Genomic DNA, 6,569 nt, shown 5'->3' with positions numbered 1-6,569 from the left:
AGATAGATAGATAGATAGATAGATAGATAGATAGATAGATAGATAGATAGATGGATAGATAGATAGATGCATACATACATTACATATCTGTAATATATAATTATATTTCTAAAAAGACAGGAAGTAGACATTTTCAGAAAGGAAAATTCACAGGAGTAGCCCAAGGCAAATCAAGGTTTGCTACCCTTTGGTATTTTCAAGGAGACTAGAACATAGAGAAATGTGATTGAGAACACTTTTATTACTTAATCATCATGCCTGCTTAAAGACAGAGCATTTGGAAATAGATTCAGAACAAAACAAAAAGTCCCTAGTCATATGCTGATGATCTTGAAGGGTATGTCCAGACTTTTAAGTAAATAAAAGACAAGAAAATAAATTTTTAAAGAAACCTATAGTGAAAATGTAAGCAAGCATATGTTACTGAATCTTACCAAAAAAATGAGAAATAGGAATTTCACCAGATTACTTCAGATTATGCTATTGAACTCGATTATGTAGTTTATTGGTACAGTATACCATATACTCTGGCCAACCATAGAGTAAATATGGAAATAATAATATGAAAAATAACAAGTGCACAGAATAGCAGCAGGTTCTAATAGTTAGCTTGTTTAGGCAGATGCCAACCCTATTCCCCGATATAGCATCATAAAGGAGTATCGGTAGTTGGAAAATTGGCTGATCTCAAATGTGATTCTTTGGAAGAAGTGCATAGCCCTCTATTTTCGAGATGATAAAGATCCTGGTAACTTCCTTCTGCTTTTGGGAATGTTAATAAATCTGCATCCAAGTTGTTTAACGGAGCCAAATGTCAGCTAATTAAGGATGGCTGAGACCCAGGAAGATCTTGTGAATGAGAAGTTAAAATATTAATATCAATTTCAAACTTTATGAAAAGCTAGCATGGCAACTGAAGAGTAAGACTGTACTGCTGCCATTTTCTATTAGCCGTTAACCTCACAGCAACATTCTGAACAATCGGGAATCTCCCTGCATCGCATCCAACATCAACCTATAAAGAATGATAATAACCCTTGAGGTGACATGGGCATTAACAAAAAGAGAGACAAGGTTTCAATCAGGTGATTCTCATTGTCTGCCAGGAAGAAATCTTTATTGCCTATGTTCTACCTCAAATGGTACTGATTAATCTCCTTTATGTTCTTATGTTCTACAGAAGAAAGCAAAAGCCTCCCCAAAATACACTTCAATATTCATCCAAGTAGACCTAGTTTAAAGTAATATGCTTGTAAGTGATGAGTCAAAATAGAGTGAGGTCTAGTATAACCTCAGATCTAATAATTTTTATTATTAAGTTTTTTAGACCTGCTCTCATCTCCAGTTGCAAATGTACCCTTGAGTAACATATAGAGTGGGAAAATTAAGCCCCTTTCATTTGGAAGTCATGACTAAATGGAAATATTGAAGATTGCCTCTATTTTTTCCTTTAAAAAACCCCCGCAAACTGTTAAAGTGAAATGTAGCAGATCCAGTGTAGTTTGTAGTAAGACTTTGTAAACTTCAGCCAGTTTTGCAGATAGGAAAGACCTCATCTGTAACCACGGCTTCCGCTATACTCTATGATGAAATCGTGTATCCCTTCAAGCTCTTCCACCTGGGTGTCTCCAACTGTAAAATAAAGTCTGTCATTGGAGTTATCATTGCTCCAATGTTTTCCTGAAATCCTCTTGTATTGAACTTAGGCTGTAAGGTAGGCATTGCAGCTACAAAAATGCCATTGCAAAGATCAGGAGGAAGGACTAGACATATAAGTATCATCTATGCCCCCCAAAACCCCACTTAAAATATAATCAAATATTAAAAGGTTGATTTTCAGGGGCAGGAGAAATCAGTATATGAATTAGAGGGTCAGAACATTGAATTTTTTTAAGGATTTCTTATTACAAACTTGATAGTCATCAAAAAATGATCATTTCCATAAACAAAGGGGGTTGAATATGAAGCTAAATCTATCTTGTGTAGCTTGTGGGGTTTAAAAAAAGTTTATATCAAATTTAACATGGCAGTACCAACACTATCATTTTTGTCTGTGTCAGGACATTGGATGTTGAAATGGCTGAGGAACAATGAGGATCTGAATCACTGTTCCCTTTCCTATGCTTCTCCTTCTGTCATTCCCAAAGCCCAGAATCTTTTGCTTCTCTAGGTATTTGGCCTTCTTTTATAGCTTCCAGTCATTTATCCAAAATCAGGTGGAAGTTTTGGACTTAAGAACTAATGCCATATCTTCTAAGTAACCTAGTCCATTTTCATCATTACTTTGAGCCAAAGATAAAGAGACTAGGGAATTCTCCATAAAAGAACTGACTTTACATCTGTGTTGTTCAACTTTCCAGTTGAATATGGATGATAGAAGCAGTACCAGGCTAATGACCAAAGTAATTTGCAGTGGCACAATCAACCAAAGGCTTATAGTTTGGCTTAGTGCAGCCCCCAAAAGTGAATAACATGATTCTTGAGGGTGGCAAAAGCTCAGGTTAGGTGGGAAAGGCTCAAGTGAGCGGTGTTTGTGTTTGTCCTTGGCATTTGAGATGCAGATGTTATTTCTTTCTCTTTTCTTTTGAACAACACAGTGCCCTTGAGCACTGCTACCCTTCCATTTAGCTTAGTCAATATGGATCCCGGAGGAACAAACACTGAAGCTAACCAGTTAGGCTTAAACAAAGCATTGTCTAAAGAAAGAGTGTATGAGCTGCATTTCTCTACACCCCCCCATCTGCTCCCCACTTTTCATTTGTTTTAAAATTGATTTATACTTCAGAAAGCCCCAAGCAAACCTCAGGGCTCTTTGCAGTAACTCTTGGGTTGGCTAGGTAAATCCAGGCTTCATATTTAGATCTGAGTTATCAATATGCTTAAATAGGAGAAATGTTTCCTGTTCCAAATTATCTTAATATAAACTTCCTTGAAGCATCATCAAAAAATAGGGCTGGGAGGGACCTCAAGGTAATCACAATGAGTTCCCTTGCCAGAGTTTGAGGGCAATTCAAATCAGCTTTTAGAAGACTACATAATATCCAGAATCATGTCTGGATTCATTTGGTAGTGGTTGATACTTCGTGAGGAAATTATTTCCCCACTTAAAAATTCTTCTTCCTCCCCATCTGCCCTGTCCTCTTATCACCTCTTTCCCTAAACTTAAGTTTTCTAGTGGGCCCTTGAAAATGTAGAGTTGAATAATGGATCTATATGTAAGTAGCTGAACATATACTTCTTAAAATATATAGATTTAATGAATATTTATGCTTAGTCTTCTGGATTACACAAGTATGCAGACAAATCAAACCAACAAGCATTTATTAAGCACCGTGATAGGTGATGTTGGGAATATAGAACATGTGAGGAGATACAAAGGAACTATACCCCTATCCCTAGATATAGATTATGTATGGAATACATGTCATAGTGAGGATATTACTTCCAAATTAGGTGTGGCATGAATGACAACAGTTGTGCTGAACAAAGATATAAGAAAAAGAGGAAAAAGAGAAGAGAAACAAGGTTTATACAAACCTTGTACTGTAAATGCAAAATATGGCACTGTCTTTATGTTGGGCAGGGTGGTTGGGGTATCAGTGCTCATCTTACTCAATAGCTGGGCAGATTCCTCTCATGGAAATCAATAGTCAGTGCTGAGGATGGAAGAGAGGGAAGGGTGGAGGGAGGTGTGGGTGGGGGCGGTAGAAATGAGAGACTCAGGCTGCTGGTAATAAAGAAATGCTAACACAAAATACTGCAGATAAGGGAATTTTAATTTGGAAAATGTGTTCTCTGGTGAGTGACCTTTGGTAGGAGTGAGGGAAGGGAGACATGCTGTGAAATCTAATGATGTGAGGAAAATAATCAAAAATCTTGGTGTCTCCTGCTCCCAGAAACCTTACAAAGTGGAGGCTAGTCAGCAGTGGGATTAGAAAGCCTTAGCTCCTGCTAGGAGCCGTGTCTTTGTTGGTAACTGGGGTGGTATCAGTCTCTCAGAAGTATTCCTTGGTGATCCCAAAAGTCTATGCAAAGAGTTTCTAGGGTTAGGCTTTGTTTAGGAAACTGGTGTGAAGACTTCGATTTCCTCTTCTTAGATGGTCAGGTCCTTGGTGTTACATGAGGATTGGACAATTATTCAGTATCTCTGGATGAAGGCTGAATAGTAAGCAAAGTTGGGATGGCTAGACCAAAAGTAAAATATACAATTTTAACAATAAGGATGGGAAATATTCGTAAGTCAGGTATTATTCTGGTGCCTTCTGGTTTCTCGAATTTTCCATTTAACCAGAAAATTCTCTGTCCTATATCTTATTGTTTCTAAAACAAAAAGAAATCTACCTACTTCCCTGAATTAATAAATATACTAGAGGCAATTTTATGTTTCCTCAACAAAGAAAGATCATGCCATACCTCAAGGTCATGACCTTGGACATCAAGGCTAGTTGTCTAAGACTGAAGATGTAGAATGTATAATAGATAAAGTGGAATCTATAGTAATCCCAAGGACAACGTGCTTTGAGTTTTTAACAAATTATTGTTATTTTATCTAAATACCTAAGGCCAACTTGTTTTCTTCTCAAGTTTTTCTAAAAGTACAGTATGAGAGGAAAGATATCTGGTTAATTTGAGAGTTCTGGTTAGTTGGGATCTGGTTAATCAAAATTACACTATATGAAATTTTTGGGGGTTTGGGCTTGTTGGGTTTTAATGCAAATTTCCCTCATCATTGTCATGCTCGTTAATTGAACATACTCAAATCCTTCTTCTCACTGGCAGTACTCAAAGATCAGTAATCTTCTAAAGTTTTTTCTGTTCCCTACCAGTTAGAAAGAGGTAACATACAATGTTTCTATTGTATTGGGAATCAGATAACCTAAGTAGACTCTAGCTCTGCCATTTTACAAATTGTGTTATTTTGGGAATTTCACTTACTCTTTCCTGATCTCAGTTTCTTCATTTGTGAGACAGGATGATTTGTCAGGTGCCTTCCATCTCTAAATCCTACGATCTTCTGAATGCACCGGATGCACTCAGACATCTTTGCTCTCTACTTTTCCTCGGAGGCAGGGGTTAAGTGGTGGGGATCTCTGGAAAGGCAGTGTCATGATGATGGTAATGCCCATGGTGATGCTGAACTGAGGACTAGGCGTTTTTGATACAGGCCTGTGATTTTACTGGTGTCAGGAACTTGCAGTGTGGAAACTCATGCCATTGAGGCAGATCAGCAACCTGACTGTCACTTAAAATCATAGAAAGTTACCAAGGGCACTGAGACATGAAGTGATTTGCAAGCATAGGGTAGGTGCAGGATTTGAACCCAGGTCTTTATGACTGGACTTCTATATTCTGTGTATTATTAGCCTCATTTTATAGATGAGGAAACTTAAGTTTAAAGGCACCAAATGACTTGCCCAAGGTCACATAGCTAATAAATGTCAGGAGCAGGATTTTGAAACCCTATTTTTCTGCCTCCATGTCCTACACTAGATTAAAGTCCCAGTGTTCTTTGGAGGCTCCTTGAGATTGGGGAGAGGGAAGGTAGCAGATACCCAAATGCAAGTTTTTGACCTTGAAAATGTCCTTGGGCCATGGCTTGCAGCAGGTGTGACTCTATTTAATTATACACCAGAAGGTTGAGCAAGTCATTTAGCAGACATCTCTTAAGTGCCTGCTTTGTGCCTGGTACTCTGGAAGGCTGGGAATACTCCATTATTATGGTGGTCTCTCTGATTGAACATAGCATCTCTGATGGAAAGGGGGCATGATATAAAAGAAGGAGCACCAGACTGGTGATCACGCTCCTATTTTAAGTAGCCTTTCCGATCCTGGGCCAGTCACTAGACATCTCTGTGCTTTCATTTGTCAAATGAAAGGCCGACCCATCAGGCTCTGAGGTCACTTTCGGCTCTGAACCCATTCTAAGTCAAAGGTGAAATAGCATGTTTTTGAAGCTGGGCTGTCAGTTCAAGGTCCTGAGTCCTCAAGGATGGAAATAGGCAGTAGGTGAAATGGTAGCAATAATGTGAAGGAAGGCAACACTGAAAGATTTGAGAATTATGGTCAATGTAGTGATGGGTCATGATGCCAGAGACCTGCTAGTAAGGCATGTCTTTGCCTGCCTCTGGTGGCATATGGGTGTGGAGTGTGGAGATGCTTGCATTTTCAGGCACTGCCAGTTGGATGGTTCTTTTTTTTTGGACTGACTAGTTATTTGTTGCAAGAAAGAATTGTAGAGGCAGAATGGGGCGAACAAAAGCGACAGTGGCATAAGAGAAGAACAAAACATTTTAAAGGGAAAAAAATGAAACTCATGTGTTAGCCCTGATTTGAGGGACAAAACTTTGACATAGGGTAGGACTTTTGGGATAATGGATTACTATTCATTAAAACAAGATGGACATGGTCTATGCTCAACCACAGAGTGACATCTCTCTTGAAAAGCAGCAAGTAAAAATATATGACAACGTAAAGGGGGTACCTGTGAACATGTATTTGGCTCTGAGGGTGTGTGTGTGTGTGCTAGTGAGAGGAATGAGTTTCAAACTGTCAAAACACTAATAAAAGCA

The sequence above is a fragment of the Petaurus breviceps genome, unplaced genomic scaffold, assembly GCF_028583685.1.
Source record: "Petaurus breviceps papuanus isolate PSGF00001 unplaced genomic scaffold, PetGlider_PUasm1.0 115, whole genome shotgun sequence".
In the NCBI taxonomy this organism is placed as follows: Eukaryota; Metazoa; Chordata; class Mammalia; order Diprotodontia; family Petauridae; genus Petaurus; species Petaurus breviceps.
The sequence above is the reverse complement of the archived record's forward strand: the minus strand, read 5'-3'. Positions refer to the sequence as shown.